General features: G+C 42.9%; 1 protein-coding gene across 4 annotated transcripts in view; it reads left to right on the top strand.

The window, feature by feature from the left end:
* Positions 1–26,275, top strand: part of SEPTIN9 (septin 9) — a 216,523-nt gene that overhangs the window by 122,667 nt on the left and 67,581 nt on the right. The gene's annotated exons all lie outside the window — the stretch shown is intronic.

The raw sequence follows: 26,275 nt of genomic DNA, 5'->3' as shown, positions 1-26,275 counted from the left end.
ATTCTCACACTTTGGATACATTCTTCAGTCTCCTTAAGAGAGAAGGTAGACAAGAGGTAGATGATAAAATGATGTTACTTTTATTCCCAAGTACCTCGGGTTACATACACTTCAGGTTACAGACGCTTCAGGTTACAGTCTCTGCTAACCCAGAAATAGTACCTCGGGTTAAGAACTTTGCTTCAGGATGAGAACAGAAATCATGCTCCAGCGGCACGGCAGCAGTGGGAGGCCTCATTAGCTAAAGTGGTGCTTCAGGTTAAGAACAGTTTCAGGTTAAGAACAGACCTGTGGAACAAATTAAGTTCTTAACCTGAGGTACCACTGTACTGTAGATTGAACAATGCCTATTGCTTTTTCTCAAATCTTGGCGTTCTGATGTGCCTTGACTGAGACAGTACAGCCCTGACCTTTCCACCACCTTGCCTTACCCTAGCTTCATTTAGCATTTCCATAGCTCCATAGCTCTGCTCACTTAACTGTGACTGCTACTGCCAGAGAAACCTGGACAATGTTCCATCCTGGCTTTGTAGACCCTGTAGCATTGCCTGCTTTCTGTCTGGGCTCCTAGCTCTGTAACAGAAGCTGTTCCCTGAGCTGCTCCTCTCTCTCTCCCTTCAGGATTAGTGTGCATGCCTTTAGTATTAGAAACTGAGATATGAAAGCTAGGAGCTAAGTGGCACCTTAAACATAGGTTATGGGCGCAATAATGGAATGTCTAGGCATGCTTTTTTATAACAAGAATACAAAGCTGAAAATGAATGAACTGCAGCTAAAATCTGATGTTCATTTTTCACATGATCTAGTCCTCATCTGGAGACTGCAAAAAAACAAAGTCATGCTTCCCCTGCCCGCCTCCTAATATTCTTATGAGGGTCTCTGGAGAAGAGTGGTCTTCAGAGAGTGGCTGGAAGTAGGGAGGCAGAAAAAGGCCCTTCTTTCCTTCCACTGTGCAAAATAAATTCATAAACTGCTCGTACTAATGAAATTCCCTGTTGCAAATGGGGTTTTGTTTCCTAGAACAAATGGGAGTTTCAAACTGCATGCCTACTGGGGCTTCCCTTCTGCTTCTTGTATTTGAGGGTGTGGTTCAGACATACAGGTCATAGAGTGGATCTATATCACATGTGAGAAGTGACCAGCTGCAGGAATTGGGTGGGATTCAAGGCTCTGTAGACCAAGGTTGGGCAACCTCTCCTCTAACATCTTAGACTAGCGGCAATGTGTTGCAAAATGCAACTGCTGCCTATCTCCATCTCCTCCCCACATCTCCCTGATGATACTAAGTAAAATAAAGGTGCATGACTATTCATCACTGCTGCCACATCCTCCAACTGGTAATGGGATGGGGAAACACTGAGCCGGATCACCTTGTATCATATGAATAAGACACACACAATGTGTGGAGACCTTGGAGCTGAGATGCTCTACACTTCATCAGTTATGCTTTCCTTGTAATGGTAGAGTTTGGTCCTAAGTGGCCAAGTACACTTTGCTCTGTGCTGGTCTCCAGAACACAGACATGTCAGGCTGAGAGCTGAAGTAAAGTAAAGAGGAACAAGGTAGTCCTTATATTAGCAGAACTGGAGATAAATGTTAGGGGGTACAAATTTGGGTAATAATTACTTAGTGGCTGGACGGCACATAGCCCTCCAAAATTAATTTCCCATTGTATCTGCATATCTTCCCCTGACCTCCAAGCTGCTATAAACTACATGTCAGAGCTTTATAACTTATCAAGGATGAGGACATTGCTGGGCCTGGGTCTGTGTTCTGAACTTCCAAAGAAATGGACTTTGACATTGTGTTTTTAAAAGTGTATACGTATATATCGAGTACAGGGAACATCTCACTAAGAAAAGCATTCAGCCAGCAAAGTTGTGACGTCCATAGCATTCTGTTCTACATGATGCTTTGGTATGCATAATCATCTTACTGTGGCAAACAAATCTAGTGAAAAACAGCCTCTTATTTAGCAAAATCCAGAATCCTTTCCCCAGGATTTTGCCATGGACTAAAGCTTCTCTTCATTCACTTCCATGTTTTACATTACAATGGTACCTTGGTTCTCAAACTTAATCCGTTCCGGAAATCCATTCCAAAACCAAAGCATTCCAAAACCAAGGCTCCCTTTCCCATAGAAGGTAATGCAGTATGGATTAATCCGTTCCAGACTTTTAAAAACAATGCCTAAAACAGCAATTTAACATGAATTTTACTATCTAATGAGACCACTGATCCATAAAATGAAAGCAATAATTAATGTACTGTTCTATAAAAGAAATAAGACAGTATTGTAGATGATAAAAATTAAAATTATTATTTTTTCTTACCTGCACTGATGATAGTTATTGTTTGGATGGGGGGCTTTTATCCATTTCCACAGTCACGCAATCAATCAGTAGCTGAACTGGGTTCCACACAGTCACAAAAACGAATTAATTGGAAAAGCCTCAAAAACAAAAAGACAAAATAAATAGCAAAAGCAAAAGCAGCAATTTAATCAGTTCCGGAAGTCCATTTGACTTCTGAAATGTTTAAATACCAAGGCACAGCTTCTGACTAGTGCAGGCGCCCCAGAAACAATAGCCAATAGCCGTATTGGATGTTCAGCTTCCGAAAGACATTCGAAAACCAAAACACTTACTTCTGGGTTTTCGGAGTTTGAGAACCAAAGTGTTTGAGAACCAAGGCGTTTGAGAACCAAGGTACCACTGTAGTTATATCTTGTTTTCAATTAATCTGGTTATACATTAAATCTCCTGTTCCATTCCCTCCTTGATGGTACCAAGTTTTGTTTATTTGTTTCCAAGAGTCCATTCCATGATCACTGATTCCTCCTTTCCCATTCTTGCTGTAGGTATCATTCTCTTGCCCAATCCATGACTGCACAGGAGTTAATAATTAGAGAGGAGTGCCTTCCTACTCCATGTTTGCTGATTAGATAAACAGCTTCCTCCTCCCTTTCTTTGTTGCTTTTCAGAGCATCTTAAGCCATGACATGATACCTTACAAGGAAGGTTGGGGGCGTTTGCAACTTCCTTTTGGTGTGCAGTAGAAGTCGCCCTTTCTCTTAGTTCTTATCTTATTCCTTCCTTCCTCCCTTTACAAGCTTAGGGTGTGATGCAGGGCAGCATCTGAATTTTCTATTTCTTATTGCCATAGCTTCTTGGTAACCATTCACAACATAGCTGAAGTTTTGCAGAGTGCTAAGGACCTTCTCAGCATCTTAAAAAGCAGAGACATCACCTTGCCAACAAAGGTCCGTATAGTTAAAGCTATGGTTTTTCCAGTAGTGATGTATGGAAGTGGGAGCTGGACCATAAAGAAGGCTGATTGCTGAAGAATGGATGCTTTTGAATTATGGTGCTGGAGGAGACTCTTGAGAGTCCCATGGACTGCAAGAAGATCAAACCTCTCCATTCTGAAGGAAATCAGCCCTGAGTGCTCACTGGAAGGACAGATCGTGAGAGGAGAAGACTCCCTGGAAAAGACCCTGATGTTGGGAAAGATGGAGGGCACAAGCAGAAGGGGACGACAGAGGACGAGATGGCTGGACAGTGTTCTCGAAGCTACCAGCATGAGTTTGACCAAACTGCGGGAGGCAGTGGAAGACAGGAGTGCCTGGCGTGCTCTGGTCCATGGGGTCACGAAGAGTCGGACATGACTAAACGACTAAACAACAACAACAACAACAACAAAGGACCTTCTAATTCTAGCACAGAAAGAAGCTTTGGTTTGATCTGTTTTGAACAAAATTTGGTGATATGAATAGCCATTAACCCCACTATCTGCCACTGAAATTTGGAGATGGGTGTTACTGTTAAATCTTAAGACCACTGTGTGATCACCACCACCCAAATCTCCAAACCAACCCTTCACTGCCAAAGCGTAATATGGAAGAACTGTGCTCCATTGTGTGTCAGACTCGAAAGGCATCTGTTTTCTTTAGACCTGAGCTGTGTGGGAAGTCAAAACAAGGCTTCATCCAAGTTCACTTTTCCATCCTGATCTCTGGGGGATGATTTGAAGAACAGGCTTAGGGAAGGCCAGCCTTAGCAAAAAAAATATTCTCTTACACAAGTTGTCATTGAACCAATTTCCGTAAGTGCTGTTTCTTCTTCTGTGCTGTCATATTGAGTGCAAGGAAATTCTGAAGAGATTTCTGGATGTAAATTGCAGTAGAGCTTTGGAAATGGCACTGTGCCTCCTGTGACTTCACTGGAGTGCTGGCCAGCTAAATGAATCACTTATTAAAGGTTTCCGCATCAATACCAAGATGGAGTCAAGGGAACCAAAAGCTGGTAATGTGTGGAACTGAGCAAGATCCAGCCTCTTTACCTCTTCCCTTAAATCCTTAGGAAGAGAAGAAAAACCTTGGTGGAGAAATGAAACACAACTGCCTCCTGTACAGCCACAATTGACATCAGAATTAGATCTGGGGCTGATCCAAAATGGATGGGGATTATGTCGGCATCAGAAAGGCTCTTTCATGCAGTATTAAAATAAACTATGGCATTAAGTGTGTATGACAGCTTAGCTCCTCCTCACTCCTGATTGTGTCCTGTGGGGAAGGAAACAAGCCAGATTCTTACTAGTCGTGTATGGACCTAAGCAAGTTTGTTTGTTTCTCTCAAACAAAACATGAGTAGTAAGCCAAGAACAAGCCTTTGCTTCTGTTCATGGTTTGTTAGGAAGAAACAAAGCATGAGCCCAGGTTCACACATCATGAGTAGCTTGTTTTCTGTGTGACACAGCCAGCAACAAGGTGGGTGAGGAGCAAAGCACATTAGGGCACAACCATTTGTCCCATTGATACATGACTGTATAGCAATGTGAAGTCATCACATTTACTGTGTTCTCCTTGTTTAGCTGAGATGACTCATAATGAAAAGAAACATTGGGCCGAAACTGCCCTATAACAGCAGGAGAGTGAGAGAAATCTAGCTGTGTACAGTTGAAAACTGCAACAAAAAAGGGGGGCAGAATTAATGGTCTCTCTAAAAGTGTCTTCCCACCCCTTGCCCCCCAAATCACTACTCTTGAGGCATAAGGTGAATCAGGAGAACATCTGACTCATGCCTCTCCACAAATGAACAAACTCTGTGGAAACAAAACTACATTAATCTAACTCTGAGGCATTGTGACCCATCCTGCCAAATTTAATGTAACATGAGTTATCACCAGAGTGAAGATAAGCATCGTGCAAGACTAAGCTCTTCACTGGAGTCTAGAGGTGGAGCCCAAGTCATGGAGTCCAGGAACAGCTGCCTGGAAGAGGGGGTGACTTTGATTTAAAAGAGGCTCTGGTATCCCAGGACAGCTGCTTGAGAGTAAGGCTTGAACAATGAGGGCAGCTGTCTGGTGGGAGATTTAAAGCATGAGACAGCCACGTTCAGGGAGATTAATACAAAAGGGGCTTTCAGTCCTAAAGAGGCCCTGTGTCCAGTGCAAGAGCTATAAACCGAAGGCAAGTGACATGAAAGGTTCCCCCTTGCACACCCCTTTAGCTGCTCTTCTCTGCCCAGATTTATGTCCCAAGAGCAAAGGTAGCAAGGCTGTTTCTCTAAGGCTATTTCAGCTCCAGTGGCCTCCCTCCCTCTCCCTTTGCTTTTATTTAAGCTTTGTTTTCACACTTCTTCCTCCGTTATGGAGCACCATTTTGGACTAAAGGACCTGATGGGATCTGGCAACCATAATTTCATGGATAAAGGTATACAGAGTGACTTAGGGGCTTGCTATCATGTGCTGTAATCAAACAACTTGTTTCCAAAGTCGTTTCAAACAGGACCCAGAGATAACAACCACAGCCTGGGGAGATCTACAGTTTGGCTCCAAAACATGCTTTTTCCTGCACTTCTACTTATTGTTTTGCAGGCAGCCTCATTATTTGTCTTCGGATTGTTTTCCAACTTCAGATGGCAATGGAGGAAATTCTTGTGGACTTTAATTGGATTCTAACTTTGCTTTATGTTAAGGTCTCAGGTTGCACAACAAAGGCACACAGAGATGAAGAAACCATGGAAAAGCTTACTTTGAAAATATAAAATCCAGTCGTTCATAAGCCACTGCTGCCAGTCTCTGACCCTGATCCGTACCTTTTATGGAAGAGAGCAGAAATAATGAAAAACATTGTAGCCCTTATGTGAGCAAAGCTGGATAATGATTTTGAACCACACAGCAGACATTCTGTGCCAGATAACTTTTTAGATCCAGATAACTTACTAACCTTTCCACACTCTTGTACAGTGCCTGTAACAAGTCTTCTCTCCAAATTAGGTATATTTCATTTTTGTAGTCCTATAGTGACAGGCTCTTGAAAAAAAAAATGCTGTTGGCAAAGGCTGCATAGCAATAATCGCTCCACTCACTTATGAAGACTAGCACAGTGGTTATGAATTGGTTCCCCTTTTTTCCTTTATTTTCAAAAACAATTAGCTGCTCTTCATTTTAAGTTTCAGGGGGACTTAATGTCCACAAATCAATACTGTAAACTTTGCTGGGTTCCATTTTTTTATTCCTCCAGAGTTGGGAGTGCCAGAAAAAATAAAATCTCTTCTATGGCACTGCTATTTGAGTCTTATTTAATAATTTTTTTTTAAAGTATCACCTGGCTTCCCACAAAATAGAGCCCAATGCTGAAAAAATTAAGTTGTTTTAAACTGTGTTTTAATTATTGTAGCCTGTCCTGAGTCCTTAGGGTGAAGGGTGAGTAAAATAATTGTATAATAATATAATAATCACATAATTGTACAATAAAATGATTATGTCCTTTGTGTCAGAACAACAAAGCTCCTACATACTGTTGTTTCATAAAACATACAAACTACCTATCTACCAGCTTGCTTGTACAGCAAGCATCTGAATCACTAAAGATGAAGTTGGTTCCTCCCATGGGGCAATTGAGCTGTTGGAAGATTGAGCTCAGTTGCCAGGAGCCTGCTGATGATGGAACCCTAGAGCCTAGCTAGAGTAGAGATAAACACAAACACTGCTAACACGACCGTAACATCTTTGCAAATGCAAAGCACTGATATTGCATCCTACTCACAAACTTTACACTGGAATTGTTTCAAGTGCAAGAGTGTCACAGAATGAGTCCTAATGCTCTCTATACCATGTGCGCATATAACAGGAGCTGTACAATAAGCAGGTGGATTCTTGTAGCAACTACTGTTGCCTTCTAGGCAAGTTTCCTTGGATTCCAACCTTCATTTCCTCTCTCCCCTTGTCTCTCGACATAGTGATTTTTGGTGTCATTTTATCTGTTCTGAAGTAATTAAAGATATGCAGTGTCTCAACTAGAACATTCATGAAGTATCCAAAGGGGGGGGGGGGAGTCAAGAACAACTAGCTGCCTGGCTCAAAATGGTGAGCAAGTCAGGCTTTTTCCATGGATGAAATGGGCCCCCGACTTCCAATTAACCAAGAGAGTGATGACAGTTTGGTGGCTGGAGTTCTGGCAGCTTAAGTGAGGCCTAATAATAAAGAGCAGAGTACAGCTGCAGAGATGCTTAAGGTCAGAAACTCCCTCCTTTCTGTCTTTCCAAAGAGTTTCTTTTGGAAACATGCATTTGCCAGTATTAGTGCTGTGGATATTTCAAGCAGAACTGAAGTGGAATCAGCACCTGCGAATTCACAAACACTATTCGCAAGTGTGTGTATGTGTGGTGGGGGAAGGGGAGTCTTGTGTGTCTTTGCTGCCTCAAAGTTACTGTATTTTTCGCTCTATAAGACGCACATTTTCCTCTCCAAAATTTAAGGGGAAATGTGTGTGTGTGTCCTATGGAGTGAATGCAGGCTCCTTGGCTTCAGCAATAGCAATGCGAAGCCTCAGAAGCACAGTGGGAGTGCTCCCGCCACGCTCCAGAGGCTTTGGGTTGCCTTCACTGAAGCCTGGAGAGCGAGAGGGGTCGGTGCGCTCGCTCTCCAGGCTTCAATGTGGGAGAGGGAGAGCTGCGCAGCGCCCCTTCAGCAAAGCAGGAGGAGAAATGGAAGGGGCTCCGTTTCTCCTGCCACTTCGCTGAAGGGGCGCTGCACAGAGAGGCGGATGTTTTTTTTTTCTTGTTCTCCCCCTCTAAAACAAGGTGTGTCCTATGGTCGGGTGTGTCCTATAGAACGAAAAATACGGTATCCCCTGGATTAATTTTGATTTCTTTCCATCAAGAGTCTGTTCCCATCCTGTGAAACAGAAAGGTGGGAGATTCAGAACAGGCAAAAGGAAGGGCTTCTTCACCCAGAGGACCTAGAGAATTCACTTCCACAAGATAGTGGTGGCCATCAACTTGGATGGTGCTTAGAGCAATCCATGGCTACTGCTAGTCATGATGGGTGTGTTGTGCCTTCAGTGTCAGAGGGAGTACCTCTCTGAATGCCAGTTGCTGGGGAGCAACAAGTTGGGAGAGCACCATTGCATTCACGCCCTGCTTGTGGACTTCCCATAGGTATCTAGTTGGCTGCTGTGAGAATAAAATACTGGACTTGATGGGCTGATCCATTTCTTCCCTGACGGGTCTGTGGTGGATGCCTCATATTTTCTAACTTTGAGATACTACTGACTCCTTTGAAGTTGCTTTATTCTTCAGGGTAGAACTACATGTTACAGAAAACACAGAGTTTGTGACTCTTAGCACTCCCCGTTTCAAAATATGACAGTTGTATACTGTAAACAACCCTGTGATCCTTGAATGAAGAGTGGCTTATAAATGTAAAAACAAGAAAAAAAAGGAAGGCTCCTGAAACATAACATTCATTTAAAGAGTATTTTTCTTCCTGTTCTCCACTACCACCACTACCCAAAGAAAAGGATGAGGGAAGCCTCTGAATATTATTCAGAGCAATACTAATGTCTGATGGCAATTCATTGTTAATTTCTCATGTTTCTATGCAGAAAATGTCCTGGCTGTAGGATATAAAATGGAAAAGTGTACATTTTAAAGGACAGATTCTCTGCTAGAAGGCTGGGGAGTTCTGTTCTTAATCTCCATTTCATGCAATTCACCACAATTTGTAATGTTTTTCAATAAGGTAGGAACTGAACTTCCTGTGTTAAAGAGCAATAATAGCATATTGTCTCCATAGAATATTAGTTTAAATGTTAGGCCTTGAATTTTAGTACCTTTCATGTCTTCTGAATATCTAATGGCACAGGCTAATGGCTCAAGAGCGATATCATATAACGTGGAGACAGTGGACAACGTTGCCTACTCATGAGCTAAGGGAGCAGTTCTGGTTCTAAACTGCATGTTACGAACTTTGAATGTAGGTATTTGTAAAGAAGCTTAGTTTAGTTGACAGAATTCCTATCTATCTTGTCTTTTTTTAAAAAAATAATATTTATTACCTTTTCCAACAATTTATACACTACTGAAAATAAAAACCATACAGTACAATACAATACAATACAATACAATACAATACAATACAATACAATACAATACAAAAAAGAAGAAAAAACAAAAAACTATACATTACACTAACAAAACACTAACATTAAACTAACAAAACAAAACAAACACAATTTAAAACATACAAATAATTTCAATATCTTATCTTTCATTCCCTTATTTCTGCGACCTCCTCACACCTCCCTTTTTGTATTCCACTTTTATTATTTTTTTCAGCAATTTCTTTCCATCTTCCTCTATTTTTAATCCTATAATTATCTTAACACATTCTAACCTTATTTTCCCTTTAATACTCTATTAATCTATTTATCCTTAATTCCTTATAACATTTCTACTAAAGCCATATAACTTCATTCCAACATTTTCCTAACATTCATTAATTTAACAGTATTTCCGTAAATAGTCTTTAAACTTTTTCCAATCTTCTTCCACCAACTCTTCTCCCTGGTCTCGGATTCTGCCAGTCATTTCCGCCAATTCCATGTAGTCCATCAACTTCATCTGCCATTCTTCCCGGGTGGGTAGATCTTGTGTCTTCCAATATTTTGCAATAAGTATTCTTGCTGCTGTTGTTGCATACATAAAAAATGTTCTATCCTTCTTTGGCACCAGTTGGCCGACCATGCCCAGGAGAAAGGCCTCTGGTTTCTTCACCTATCTATCTTGTCTTAAGAGCTCCAGTGTATCTCATATGTACTCAAGAGCCACCTGGTGACACTCCACACCCTGCCACTTCCACAGTTAGGGCTCTTCTTATCAGTAGACAGTGGCGGAGCTTCAAGCTCTGGGGGGGGGCAGAGAGCAGGCGGGGGCATGGCGCACCACCCGCAGGGGTGTGGCACATGTCCTGGGGGGTGTGGCGCCCAGCTCAGGGGGGGCAACCGTGATGGCACCCCACCGGGATTGTGCCACCAGGGGCAATGCATTCCCCCCACACCCCTGTTCCTCCTCCAGTGTCAGTAGATCTCGGGTTTATTTATTTATATTCCTACCAGTTAACCCAGCAGTACAGTATGCTACCCCAGACTTTACATACCTCCTCCTCTCATCTGTTTCCTGCATCCTTGGCAATTCTTGCCATCCCCTTTTATTCAGCTGTCATCTCTCCTCTCTTCGTTCACCACAGGTGATCATGCTCATTCCCCTTGTTCCTGATTTATTCAGCATCCCTGATTTTTGCCTGTTCCTACCTGACTCCCTGCTTGGTCCTCCTGCTCAGTTTTGTGTGAATCCTTGGCATTCTCTCCCCACAATATCACTTCTGATCTGACTGTCTCACCTTCTGGTTGGAATGCCAACACCTTGGTCAGTAAAGTTTTGCAAACTATCATGAACCAGATGTACTTTCTTGATGTCTAGAGTTGGGCTAATTGTCTTAGGGGTATCCATTTTCATTCTGAAAGCAAAGCTGCCCTTCGAAGCATACATATTTACTCTGACTGACACCTATGCAACCACTAAACGAGATGAGTCAATCTGTCTGAGAATGGTGCTTAGTAGGAATTATTTCCTGGAATGTTTAATCAAAGTTTTAAAGGCAATGCTCAGGTGCATGACATCATTAAGACCATCCCTCATAGCCCTGATTGACACCCATTGGCTCTGCCTCTGCTGTGTTCATTTGTTCCAGTCCAGTGTGGCATAACACCTTGTGGATCCAGGCCTCCAACATTGGCCTATAGATCCCTTCCAGGATTTTAACACTGCCGTAATTGAAGCTCCATATAGAGAGGAGATATAGCAACTCCCAACTCCTTTTGCCTCACCTGCCACATTTTGAAATAGTTCAGCAGACACCTTTATACCAACCAGGGATGAGTACTGGTTCATTTCTGTAGCATCTGGCCGCTGAGTTGGCAATGGTGGAGTTTGATATTTTTGCCACTGGACCAATGATGGCAGTGTATTTCCATGAAACCCTTAGAGTCAAATTAAGCTGAAATGTTTGTTACGAAAACATTGCCACCAGAAAACTCTTTAATTGATCCTCAAGGGACCTCTAAATGTCAACCTTTGGCAGCCTGTTGCTTCAGCTAGCAAGGTCCATATACCAAGATGACAAGGTAAAAAGACATGCTTGTGTGCTGTGATTATTACCTCTGAATTGGCCAACAGCGTCCTAGAAACAGCTGATGAGAGTGAAAGAGGAAACAATTAACAAGCTCAGCAACTGCATCCGTCCTGTCAGTAGAACTCAGCTGCTTCTCGCTGTGCTTCCGGTTGCCTGCTGCAGTTTTACTAATCATCACAATAAAATAACATTGCAATAAAATGTAGACATAGGCCTGCTGCTTTTGTTGTGAATGTGTCCAGGGAAAGCAGGGAAATGGGGAGAAGTTGCCACAAGGAACAGAACAGGGAGGATGACCAAAGCCTAGAAAGTCAAAAGAATGGAGAAATGACCGATTAGTGAAACTTTTCTGGGTAGTAGAAGGCCTCGGGCAATTGGCAAACTTACATGGCTGCAAGGACTGGAGGGTACGTTCTTTTGTCTCATATTTCATTAAAGGTAAAGGTAAAGGTACCCCTGCCCGTACGGGCCAGTCTTGACAGACTCTGGGGTTGTGCGCCCATCTCACTTAAGAGGCCAGGGGCCAGCGCTGTCCGGAGACACTTCCGGGTCACGTGGCCAGCGTGACATCGCTGCTCTGGCCAGAGCCAGAGCCAGAGCTGCACACGGAAACGCCGTTTACCTTCCCGCTGGTAAGCGGTCCCTATTTATCTACTTGCACCCGGAGGTGCTTTCGAACTGCTAGGTTGGCAGGCGCTGGGACCGAGCAGCGGGAGCGCACCCCGCCACAGGGATTCGAACCGCCGACCTTTCGATCGGCAAGCCCTAGGCGCTGAGGCTTTAACCCACAGCGCCACCTGCGTCCCTCTATATTTCATTAGATGGGACATATTTTTTGTTGGTGTTTAATCTGGTGCTGCTAGCTTCATACCCTTGAGATAAGAAATGTATTCCATCTTGGAGTAATAGGTCCGATCTTGCTCTTAAGTATTTGCTTCACGTAGGGTCTATTGTGTCTTCAAATAATGCATTTATAAACAACAAGAATTGGGATTTTATCCTTGGGATTAACTTTGGTTTCCTCTCTCTAATTCCCCCGAGCTACCCCGTCACAACTTTATGAGTAATAATGTAAACTTAATCTTAGCAGTTTCTGCCTCTTCCTCTCTCAGAGAAGCGGGCTTCTCACTGTGCCAGCCCTTTGGGCATCTGCCTTAGCTTCAAATATGGTGTTCAGCTCCCTCCTTATCATAGTTTTCAATCTCTGCTCTAGGAAACCCCTGGGGTTCCATGGAAACTTGGTTGAGTCCCCAATAGGAAGGTGCCATATACAGAGTCAGACCATTGGTCCATCTAGCTCAGAATTGTCTACACTGCATTTGTCCAGGAAGGCAACACTTCTACACTGACTGACAGTAACTGTTCAGAATTACAGATGGGGGACATTCCCAGCCCTATCTGGAGGTATTGAGGATGTAGTAATTAATTAATTAATTAAATTTGTATATACTGTCTACAGGGCAGTTTGCAACATTGAAAATGCAAACCGAGAGCGTAAAGTACATAATACGAACAAGAACAAATACAAAAGCTCAAGTTCTAAAACCAAAATCATTTCTGCATACTCTACAAACAATAAAACCACACTGACAACTTCTAAAAAATAATAAATGTACTGGCAGGAGCACCAGATTGGTTCTGTCAGTGCATTTGCACCATGCTGACCTCCCAGCCACCTCACTCTGCCTACCTTGGGTAAAGGTAAAGGTAAAGGTACCCCTGCCCGTACGGGCCAGTCTTGACAGACTCTGGGGTTGTGCGCCCATCTCACTTAAGAGGCCAGGGGCCAGCGCTGTCCGGAGACACTTCTGGGTCACGTGGCCAGCGTGACATCGCTGCTCTGGCCAGAGCCAGAGCCAGAGCCGCACACGGAAACGCCGTTTACCTTCCCGCTGGTAAGCGGTCCCTATTTATCTACTTGCACCCGGAGGTGCTTTCGAACTGCTAGGTTGGCAGGCGCTGGGACCGAGCAGCGGGAGCGCACCCCGCCGCAGGGATTCGAACTGCCAACCTTTCGATCGGCAAGCCCTAGGCGCTGAGGCTTTAACCCACAGCGCCACCTGCGTCCCTGCCTACCTTGGGAAGGAACGGCAACTCCTCGCTAGCATGGTAGCTCCTTCCCACCCAGTGAGCCACTTCTGCCTTCAGAAGGAAAACCATAGAATCGTAGAGCTAGAAGGGACCTTGAGGGTCATCTAGTCCAACTATCTGCAATGTGGGAATCTTTTCCCCCAACATGGGGTCCGAACCCATGACCCTGAGATTAAGAGTCCCATGCTCTACCGACTGAGCTATTTCACTCATATCCATTGCCATTAGGTGGATTTTGCCCTAAAGTAAGTCTTGAAGAAATAGTGTTTCTCTGCAAAAGCAGAGTCCCATCATGACTCTAGGCCTGGTTATGGATAAAGATTCTTGGGTGGTGGGAGTGAAATAATATGCTGAACAAAAACCCTCCAGTATATTTTCCTGAGGCCTTGTTGGGCTCTGTCTTGCAGCTCACTCGTGATTGCTTAATTATAGCCAGGGCTTTAAACAGATTTTAAAAGACAATAAGCACAACAACTTTTCCCCAAAAAATAAGGACCAGGCAAAAAGCCTTGTGGATAAACAGTGAGTAATCCTTTCCAATTCCCTGAGCAGCTCAGCAGTTTGAGAGAATAAAAGCTGTTGGGGAAACATTTCCTTAAAACCAGCTGACACATTTGGGCTAGATTATGTGTGTTGATATAGTTTTAAACAGGAAAGAGCCTCCAGCCCTGAGATACTAATACCGGAGGGGTGTGTGTGTGTGTGTGTGTGTGTGTGTGTGTGGTTTGGAGAGGGGAGGGGGGTATACTCAGTCCAATTTTGTGCAGGCAGAACAGGTGCCAAATATGAGATAAGCTGGAAAAATTAAAAAAACAAAACTGCAGAGCTTTCCACTTGGAAAGAGACAGAATGAGTCAAGGCAGAATGGGATATGGGCTGAGTTGATAGGGGAATATGGCCTCCCACCCCCCACTGCTCCAGTTTCACTGAAGAGGGATTGGGGCCTGTGTTCTTTATCCGTGTGATGTGTATATGTGTCGGGGGGGGTGCATCTAAAAACATTTGAATAATGAGATATGTAGATAAACTGAACTGCCAGGTTTGGATAATCAAACTTTAGGTAATAAAGACTCTGCACACTTGTGATATAAACCTGTGCAGAAGAACAAAACATACAGTTAGCCTGTGCTTTCTTTGACCTGAAAGCACACCACAGCCCTGCTACTCCAGTGGACCATTTGTTAATCCTTTCCAGTATAAAGCTACAGACAGGAATATGTTGAGGAATATGGGTGGTGAAATCAGGAAGCAAACTCATTGAGGTGAGGCATGCTGATGATCAGATGGATGCCAAGATGCCAGGATATAAACACAGTGGAGCAAAAGGGCTCAACACAGGGAGGGTTTCCATGCACCTGTTCACTGTAATGTGTGACTAGGGCTGGAGCACTAATGGGACAGTACCAGTGACAGACATAATCTGAATGCCAAGGCCAGGGAACTATTCCAATAATGTTAAAGGGCCATAGGGAAGGACTTGGGCAAGGAAATCAGATGCTAAGTGTCAACAGGGTGTGTCAACATAGCAGAGCCTGCAGCGGGCAGCAAGACTCATGGTTGGAACATGGAGTGGGTAGCCGGGCAAGAGAGGCTGGGTGAAATAGATGACATTGCAATGCTATATTCATCATCCATTCAAGCCAGAGAGTGCAGTGCAGTGATGATTGGCCATTACTCCTGGAGATCTCAAATGACAGGTTTCCTGTTCTAAAGCAAAGAATTTTCTACTCTTCAGTCCTATTTTATTATCTGACAGGTTTTAATCTTGTCCTGGACATATAACTCTAGAACGGCAATCGTGAATGAGAAATTTTGTTTTATCCCTGTCATCCATTTTGTTTAGAGCTAAAGCCAAGCACATGTTACCACCAGCCTAGGTGGAGTCTGGGTGGATTTCAGATGCTGAAGTATCTGTTGGCTTGGGCATGGCATGAGACATGCCAAGATTGACTGACCACACAGCAAACAAATTATGATATTGGTGCACTCTTTCACTTGATCATATATCACAGTGAATGGGGTGGAGTGGGAAAAGGGTTCATGCAGGCTGCCTCTGCTCCCTAGCCTCCCCGTGTTCACCTGGACCTTTGCATACAGCCTGGGTGCATATGAACCTTTCTCCGTCATGGGGAATCCTGTTCTTTCACTATACTGAGAGTGCCCTGCTGGTGTAGAGATGATGTGGGCTTTATGGAAACATTTAACTCAACAAGGAAAGCACCTGCAATCCTACTTCTCACCTGCCCTCTTCTATTCATCATAATGTAGGCTCTTATAACGTGGACCAATGTCGGAGGGGAGAAGGAATTGCATTTGGAAATTGTTTTTGTTCCAAGTAAGCCTTGGAATGTGGAGTATTAAATCTGAACAGTGTGGTGGGCCCACAAGGCCTCCTTACTTATTCAAGCAGTTATTAATAATTTTGACAATGTAGTTTCCCACCCCACCCCCTTTGAGTGTGAATTACAGCCAGACCTCAGAATGTATTTCCTTGTGTTAACAGATTAATCACTTTATACTCTCACTTGCAGAGCTGAAGTCTGCAATGAACAAGGAGGTTTGTGAGTCCCCGTGTCAGTCTTTCTGGGCCCACAGTGGAGTTAGCAATGGTACCAGGACATAAATATAATCTGGAATTGAACCATCTCACAAAGGAAGTGGTGTGGCAATACTTACCTGATTCCTTTACCACTGGTAAGGACGGGAGAATTGGCACTGAGACACAGAGATTCATAAAACATGGCTTATGGAACTGCTTCTTACAGCCATCACAGCCTCAGTCAGCATTCATGGACAGTGGAGCATGACCTTTGCTGTAGAGCAAGCAGGAAGGATGGTATCTGGTATCATGCTGCTTCCGCTTTCAAGAAAGGCTCTAAGCATTAAGCAATTTCAGTGCTTAATGAAATTATTGTAGCAGTGACAAATTATTCACACTCAAAACACAAACATTTGGAGTCATCCACTGGAAATGATTAGTAGTATATTGATGTCCAAGATAACAAGATTCTGCATTGCTTGGTGCCAGCATAAATGACTTTTTGAAAAGATTACTTGCTGCACCATTGAGGCTTTAAGCCACTTTAGTCCTGAAATATAATGGGTTTGAGTTATGGGTATTCTATGCTACATGGCTTGAATTGGGTCGACATGCCAATAAACTGGTTCCTACTCGATAGGGAAGAAAAATGAAGTTCATGGTCTGACTAATCAGAAATAAATATGGGCTAAGGATGCAGGAGATTTACAGCACATCAGATGTCCTGTACCTTTCTTCCACTGTGTAGTAGTACATTTCAAGTTTTTCCTTTCTAAATAAAAGCCATTTGCCTTGCTACACACACACACAATTTTATTTGTATACCATCTTTCCACAGTTCAAACTATGCTCCATGTAGCTCACAAGATGAAAATAATACATAACTGCAGTGTAACACAAGTAGTCATAAACAATAAATAAACCCTCAAAAAATACACAACCAAACCAAACAGTTTCCACTTAAATCACAGCACAATCTAAAATAAAGATACAAAAAACCCAACAAGAGTCTATTCAGCAGCCTCTGCTTTTGTAGCTGCAGTCAGTCAGGGCCCCACCCTCTCAGGCCAGGTGGAAAAGGCCTGCAAGGCAGGGAGCAGGTCTTTCCGCTATGGCACAATGTATGGCCCTTCCTGGAAGTGGAGCATAGGATGGTGGACTTATGGTTTCTGCTTGATTGTAGTGGATGGCTATATGTTCACTGGAGACCTCCCGTTCCCAAAGCGCTGCGACTCTGGCAAAGAAGTGGTACCTCTGGCCATGCATTCTGTAGGCTGTCTACAAATGATCGGACCCCTTGAGTTAAAAAGAGAGAAGGTTCTTTATTTCATTTTGTTTTGAGTGAATAAGGGATTGCAGCTTGGTATCCGTAGGTGAGGCTCCGCTGCTCAGCCAATAAATACTTTCACAGTTTACAAGAAACAAAATAGGAATGGGCTTGTCTCCGTTGGATCACTGTGTCCTAAAACTATTTATAGATACCTGGTTCTGCCTCAGCATAACGTTTCTCTTATTCTGTTGACCAGCACGTGATATGGGAAGAGGCTGCTAACATGCCACCCCAATAAATCACAGAGAAGGAGTTAAGGCACTGGATTAAGATTGCACAAAGATAGCTATGTGTTTTTCGGAACATCAAACCTCCTTGTGAGCAGACAAGATAATTTGACAATTGGCCAGTTTGGTTTTTTTGTTCTTATTCTTCTTTACCCGTCCTTTAAAGCCACACACATAGTCACAGTTTATTTCCTAGACTTGGGATGTTGCAACAGAGCCCGGAGTCAACATAGCTATAAATGGAAGAAGCGGCTCTCCTTGGAATGGAGCCTGAACTGAAACTTTGTTGGGTCCAGTCATTGTTCCTTTTGTTCATAATGTTTTAAGAAAAGATAATGGTGAAGAAGGACTACCCCCCCCCTTTTTTAGTAAATGCATTCACTTATTCACTGCTCTGGGGTGTGTTTTGAACTGGAAGCTCTATAGACAACCCCAGTTTCTGCAGTTTGAGGCAGTTCTGTGAAACGGGTCAGCAGAAAGAGAATGTGAATACACTTCTGTTTTCTGTTCATACTTGGGATAGATAAGCAAATAGCTGGGCAACTTTGAGATCCAAATACAATCTAACCATTTTGGCTGGACTCTGTAGCCAGCAGGGTTATAAAACTGATGCAGCTACTGGGTTTTTTTAAAAAAAGTGTTGTAAACTCATAGCAAAAATTTAAGCCACCTGATTTAAGCGTGGTGGTGATACCTCAAGAGTTATTGTGGCTCTGTAACACATGACCAGTGGTGGCCTACCCACTTTTTTCTGGTGTTTTTAATCAGATTGTGACAGGCAGAAACTCCACTGGTGAAGTTTTTCCAAGCAGGAAGGTACAATAGAGAGAAGGTCTGAATCTGTTAATAGAATAATAGAATCTTAGAGTTGGAAGCGACCCAAGGGTCATCTAGTTGAACCCCCTCCAATGTTAAAGCATCCATGGGAGGTGGCCATCCAACCTCTGTTTATAAACCTCCAAGGAAGGAGAGTCCACCACCTGTCATGGCAGAAATGTCTGCCTCCCATGTAACAGTATATATATTTTTCCCGTTACAAAATTGCACACCTATAAATTATAAAACATAACATGACTTACAAAAATGGATCACTAGGGAGGTAAAATGCTACACATATTATTTTACAGAACATAATAATGAGGTGATTACAGTAAACCAATGAGGTGATTACAATAAATGAATTCTTCAATAAATCAACTTCGAAAACACAAAGTAATAGGAGTGAGATAATGAGTAGTGCCTGCTTATCTATGCCTTGTTGCAATATATGCTGTAGGTATTTCTCATTCTTAGCTCAGTTGGTTAGAGCATGGTGCTGATAACGCCAAGGTTGTAGATTTGATCTCCATATGGGACAGTTGCACATTTCTGCAATGCAGAAGACCTTGCCACCTTCAATTTTTGCTACAGCTTTTCCGTTATGGCTTTTTGCCAGACTATTTTATACCAGCGATCAATATTCATTAATTGCAATGTTTTCCAAGTTCTGGATTTTACCATTCTAATTCCTTACTTCTTAATTGGTCCATATTTGAAGTATATAAATTAAGGATGGCCAATACCAGGGTTATTGGGATTGTCTGAGCTGTAATCTGAGATATCTCTTTTAAAAATTCCTTCCAGTATTTGTGGACATTCCCATCACGTATGATGGTATGTACCTATAACTTGGCATCCTCTGCAATGTAACAGAGAGCTACTGGGCTTTATATAAGATAGGGGCCTCAGTGTTAAATACCGTCCATGCACAATTTTTAGTGAATGTTCCCTAGTAGTTGCTGACAGAGATTTATATGGTGCTTTTGTCCATAAATTGTTCCATTTATCCTCTTAAATGTTTATATCCCCATTAAGTTCCCATCAGCTTTTTAGACTTTGTTGGGAGGAGGATTGATTCTCCATAAGGGTTTTGTATAAAAGGGAAATGAATGCCTTAGTCCAGCGGTTCCCAACTGGTGGTCTGCTAACACCAGGGGGGCTGTGCAACCCACTCAGGGGGTCTCTGGCACCATTCACATAACAAAAACTACCATAGAGATAACAAAATTTGCAAAAGTAGGGGATCCATGGCTTGGCTTTTGAAAAACAAGGGGTCTGCAGTACTTAGCTAATTGAGAACCACTGCTTTAGTCATCATACCATCTCTTGGTACTTTGTTAATTTCCTTGTAGCTCCATTTTTAATTTGTATTGTTGTAAGAAATGATATCGGCTAATATCCAGCCATGAAATTTGATTATTTTCTAGCTTGCAACTGTAGAAGATAGAGGAGCCCTACCAGAAAAAAAAAAGTAGCAATGCTGTTCCTAACAGTTGACAATTTATTTGAGACATTGGGCGGACCTGCAATTAGATCTCCCGTGGCTTTTCCCCCCAAACCTGAAAGCACCTGTGGGAAGCCTCATAACCTATCAGGGTCCCCGCTTTCCCCAGTGCCATTTTCCTGATCAGAATCCCCTGTCCCACTTGCCCAAAACTGTTCTTTCACCTATGGTGAAAAGTCGCCTTTTGAAAGATAAATGTGTATTCTGTGTCTATAATCTGTGCTGCTCTGGGCTCCTCTGGGAGGACAGGTAGGATATAAATCAAATACAGTGGTACCTCGGGTTAAGTACTTAATTCGTTCCGGAGGTCCGTTCTTAACCTGAAACTGTTCTTAACCTGAAACACCACTTTAGCTAATGGGGCCTCCTGCTGCCGCTGCACCGCCGGAGCACGGTTTCTGTTCTTATCCTGAAGCAAAGTTCTTAACCTGAAGCACTATTTCTGGGTTAGTGGAGTGTGTAACCTGAAGTGTATGTAACCCGAGGTACCACTGTAAATAAATATTCTACAGTTCTTTGATCTTCTGAAGGGACTAATGAACAGCTGATGTATTGCAACTTCTCAGGTATATAACCATACCATATCCAAACAGTAACAAAAACCACATGAGCACAAGCAGTAACCAATAGCTTGATGACAGATCATCATTCGGCCATATTCAGCTGTCAAATAGCAGCCACTGGTGGTTGTATATTATGCCCAAAGTTGACCTAAAGGTGCCACAATAATCTGGCCTTCTGTAAACTACCAGCCAGCCTTTTCTCCTTCCTTGTCTGCTTCATTCCACTGTTTATGCATTTGTCAGGAAAGCTGGCCTCATTGTGCCAGGAAGCTTTGTCATCAATTCATGCTTAATAATCACCTGCTCAGAAGAATAAATCAGTGCTCTTTTGATGTTCACCCAAGCCACTGACTTTTCCTAACAAAAGCAATGTCTTCCCCCTCCAGCTTTTCTTACTGCTTGGAGCAAGTACAAAAACTGTTATGTCTGCATTTAAACCTTGACGGATCTATGAACCGCATCACTGGACTTGATAGCAGCCTTTATTACTTGCTGTTGTCCAAGATGTCATCTGATCTTGCTGCACAAAAGATGTACCAAAGGTGTGCAGTGGTAGGGAGGCTTCAAAACTCATGGGCTGAGCACCAGAGGTGTACACCAATGTTCTCTTTAAATTATCCTCCTTATTTTTGGCCAGAGAAATTAGGAAAGGGGAACCAAAGGGGAAGGAGAAATTCTTGAACAGTTTCTCATGGTTGGGGTTCACCGTTAGCAATGGCAGTAGCACAGCTTCTTTTGTCCCTGAAGGTTTGGCAGGACAGGTGTTGCAGCTGCAACAGCAACAAGTCTGCTGACAACTGTTGGCCACCATATTGTATCCCTCATTATGTCTGGGAGCTGGTGTTATTTCAAGGCACCATAGGAGAGAAATAGTGGTCGGCATGCACATAAAATTGTTGGAAAATAATTGGGGGAAATCCGCAAAGTGATCTTATTACAGGTATGTGATAAAAAGAAAAATCTCAGAGGAGTTGGGGGGGGTGGCCCTTTGATAGATTTTGGCTTGGCTCTACATAAGATATGCTTTGCATATAAAACAATGGCCTCAAACCATCTAGCATGCTAAATATTCCCAGGCAGTAGAGTTGGAATGGCCTCAATACAAGACAGAGGTCAGTAAAGTTGACAGCACCAAAGTTAAGAGGATTCAGTTCAGCATAAAGCAGCTCTAGGATAGTAAATATGTGTCCCTGATTTTGTGATCACATCATTCAGGCTCAAAAGTTGTCATTGGACTCATTTCATTACTAAAAAGAAGGTGAGAAGCCTACCAAGTTAAACTTAAGTAACTTAAGAAGGTGTGGAGTTGATTCCAGGTTGATTAAAGCCCTGACAATAGATGAAAAAAGGAGGGAATGGAGTATGTCTGCACAAACAGATTTTATTGCTCCCCCTGCAGTCTTGCTCTTGCATTAACTTTCACAAAGTCTGGAGCTCTTCTAGCAACTTACAGTAAATTTGAAAAGCCATTTTCATCAGAAGGATATCACTTCTCTCCTCTTTCATTTTGTGTGTTTATGGCCAGCAACATCTGCATTATAACAGACAGGCTCTTTATTTTTTGGAATAAAAACAAACTGGAGCAAACACAAACATCTGAACACAGATTTCCCCTTCCCCAGCAAGGAGAGCAAGGGAGATCGCAGTTTTGTTTATGGGGTGATGGTGATTCAATTGGCAGGCCCTGAGGGTTGATGGATTTGTTATTCTCTGCCAAAATTCTGATAAGATCACAAAGGAAATTTAATTTAGTAGAGTTCTACCTATGATTCCAGCAAGGCTATCTCCAAGTCACAAAAAGTACTGTGCAAACTGACAGCCTGAAGTGAGAAAGGATAAGAAATTCAAAGAGATCTGTAAATGTGAAATAAGAGACACATTAGCTGAGCTATGTATAAGGCTGATAACAGAAAACAATATTTTTTAGGAAAAAGTTTTTTAGGAGGGAGACTTTACTTCGCATGCTGTGTACACCCATTTCTTCCCATTGTGTACAACCCTTTTACAGGTTACTGAAACAGTCCAAATACTGAAAAGCCAGTTGAACAGATGCAAAAGTGGGGTGATAAATATTTTCATGAGCAGCAAATCCTTCTTCAAACCAACTCTTTCAGCTCTCTAAAAATTACCATGTGTCTCCTGTCTTAAGATGTTGCTGATAGAGCTTGCATTGTGATTAGTGAAAATAAATATAACACTCAAAACTGCTCATCTGGTTGTAGTTAATAGATTACTGCAGCACTCAGATTGCTCCTCTGTTTGTTGCAGATAATTGATTACAGCTGCCTCTGAGGACTGCATAGAAACTTGGTGTGGAATGCAGCAGCAGCAGCCCCTTTCTTAAGTGCATGTGAATCACTGGGATAGCTTTAGACCAGCAAAGTTATATGAATGTGCTGGGCACACACCAAATGTGGTTTAATTGAGGGGTAGCCAGCATGGTGCTGTCCAGATGTTGGACTACAACTCCCATCATCCTTGAGATCCTTTGACCATTGGTCAAGCTTCCTGGGGCTGATGGGAGTTGGAGTTCCGCAACATATTGAGAGCACTCTGGCATTAAACCATCCTTTGAATTGTGCCCAAAAACAGTGATCCCTGGTTTAATGTATGAAGCCCTAGACAACCTTAGTTATGCATAGATTCAAACCTTCCTCTTTCCCTCTTATCTCATCATGATCTCATTATACTCTGCCATGAGCATCATCTTGGTGGGTGCCAGCTTCAAAGAAGAAAAAGGAGAGAGAAACTATTCTCAGAGACTGGTTTCCCATCTCTAAAAGTAAAATACTTTTTCATTTCTATGGACACAGGTGCAACAAAGCCCTAGCCGAGTGGAAGCAATGCAACAACACCTCTCAAGCGTTTTTGCAGGCCAATTAGCACTCCGAAAGAGCAGCTTTTGATTAAAATCTGCATCCGCTACCCACTTCCCTGGCAACCTTCAACTTTTTTATTTCAAACTCAGCCCCCTGGAATAAGATTTGCGTGGAACAGGAAGTACTAGATCTAATCAGAACTCTTAACAAACCCTCAGATACTTTGTATATGAATAAGAACAAATTGTTGCTAAATCTTAACAGCTAGATAGCTCATATCTGATGTTTTGCTAGCAGATGTTGTAGGAGACACTTCTTTTTTAAAAAATTCACAAAAGAGCAACGGTTCTGCTGTTCTGCCGTAAAGCATAGCAGGGCAATGGGTTTAGAATGTTTCTAGTGTTGCCATACATTTGAGAATATGGTCTCCAAATCAAATTGCAGGGACAGAAGGTGGGGTCTCTGAGGTCCAGGGGATGAATCCAAACTATAAATCCTCAAACCTATATTGGTTTATTCAGTTTAATTCCCATGACATTCCTAAAATAAATTCGTAAGTTGTAGTTTGGTGAAGGCAAACTTCAGAGATCATGGGCATAGCCAAGGGGGGCAGCCTCTCCCCAATCAATAAAAACCAATAAAAATACATGGCTGAAGTTCTGTCCCCTTCTAACAAAAATCCTGGCTACGCCCATGTTGGAGATGTGAAATTTAAAATTCTGGAAGTTCTTTCCACTTGTACCAACTCCAGTTCTTTTTCCTTGTGTCAGTCTGTCTTTTCAGCCCCTCCCACCTTTTGATATTTAGAAAGAAGGGAGGGGGGAAGCTTAGGAACTTTCTTCAGAGCTGTCAGGATTTGCTTGGGGAAAGAATGAGATCTGAGCTGTGCTTTGAAGAAAGCACCAAAGTGTTTAGACAAACTCTGGGTGACCATGAACTCGCTTCCTCTAGAAGCCCAGTGCATCATAAAGTGGAGCCTGTGGGAAATTACCTCACAGGCTGCCTGAGCCTCCTTCCCTCTCTCCAGTGGTTCACCCCACTGACAAGGTCAACTCCTAAGTCCCTAGATCAAGTAGGAAATGCATTGGTGGGTGAAGTGATGATGTCTGATGGAATACAATTTTGGCTTCCTTATCTAAGCTGTTAGTATACAGTGAAGCTACATTGACAGTGTAATCCAATATTTATTTATATCACTTATCATTTAAAAAAGAAATCCCAAAGCAATGGACAATGTAAAATCATAGAAGTATCCTAAAAATACAAGAAAAAAACCAAAATACTAAGTTCAAATTCAATGCTGTGTGGTTAGGTCACATTTTTGGGAAAGTTTGTTTAAGCAAAAAGGTTTTAAGCAAGGTTTGAAAATGTTGCATTGTTGACACCTTCCTGATATCAACAGGGAGGGAATTTCAGAGAACTACACGAGGGACGCGGGTGGCACTGTGGGTTAAACCACAGAGCCTAGCACTTGCCGATCAGAAGGTCAGTGGTTCGAATCCCCGTGATGGGGTGAGCTCCCGTTGCTCAGTCCCTGCTCCTGCCAACCTAGCAGTTCGAAAGCACCTCAAAGTGCAAGTAGATAAATAGGTACCGCTCCGGGGGGAAGGTAAACGGCGTTTCTGTGTGCTGCTCTGGTTCGCCAGAAGCAGCTTAGCTATGCTGGCCACATGACCTGGAAGCTGTACGCCGGCTCCCTAGGCCAATAAAGTGAGATGAGCGCCGCAACCCCAGAGTCGGTCACGACTGGACCTAATGGTCAGGGGTCCCTTTATCTTTACCTTTACATGAGTTCAGTGGGAGTGGAGAAAGCGTTATTGCTCTTAAGTCCTACTTGTGGATATGGTTGGCCAGTTGGGAGACAGGATCTTGGGCTAGATTTTGAATGACAAGATTCCAAGAACCAATTTATTATTATTATTATTAGTAGTAGTAGTAGTAGTACTTAGGGATGTGTTTGCATGTGAAGTATGAAAGCCACATACCTGTAGAATTAAGAATATGCCTCCTTAAAAATATATTCAGAAGGAGCTTCTAGGGAAGGATCAGACTGCCACCTCCACTTTTTTAAGAGAGAGAGAGAGAGAGAGAGAGATGCACCTAATCTGAAAATGTGTGTACCCTTTATACTTGACTCCAGTTAAATGTAATGAGAGAAAGCAGCCAAGTTTGAAATGGTCCCTGAATTGGGCCTCAAAGATAGCAGCCTGCAGATTGTATCAGCAGGCTTTTGCCAGCCAGAACTGCTGCTGTATTTTAAAGATCTGAAATGAAGAGGTCATCCTGATATAAAATGCATTAGTGTGACCATTAATGTAAGTAGCACTAGAGGTCAATCAGACCCAATCAGACGTTTTCCCTCCAGCTTCTGCAAACCTCCCATGTCTACTTCAAATTCAATTTTGTGTGTCGATGGTGCCTTTTTTTGGCTAGATAATGCACCCTTGGATAATGTGTCTACTGTTAGTATAGGACAGTTACAGTTTTGTTGTTATCATACAAGCTGGGATGCTGCTTATTAGGAGACTTCCATACACCACCAACTGATCTAAACAAGTTGGATTTTATGAAGTGTAAAGGTCTGGAAACTGAATGGCAGATTGATGACTAACAGCTTGTTCACACACCTCCCTTATGCAGCCTGACCCTGTGCGTGTTTAAAGGTAAAGGTAAAGGTACCCCTGCCCGTACGGGCCAGTCTTGACAGACTCTGGGGTTGTGCGCCCATCTCACTTAAGAGGCCAGGGGCCAGCGCTGTCCGGAGACACTTCCGGGTCACGTGGCCAGTGTGACATTGCTGCTCTGGCGAGCCAGAGCCGCACACGGAAACGCCGTTTACCTTCCCGCTGGTAAGCGGTCCCTATTTATCTACTTGCACCCGGAGGTGCTTTCGAACTGCTAGGTT

The sequence above is a fragment of the Podarcis cretensis genome (assembly GCF_951804945.1).
Source record: "Podarcis cretensis genome assembly, chromosome: 2".
In the NCBI taxonomy this organism is placed as follows: Eukaryota; Metazoa; Chordata; class Lepidosauria; order Squamata; family Lacertidae; genus Podarcis; species Podarcis cretensis.
The sequence above is the reverse complement of the archived record's forward strand: the minus strand, read 5'-3'. Positions and strand labels throughout refer to the sequence as shown.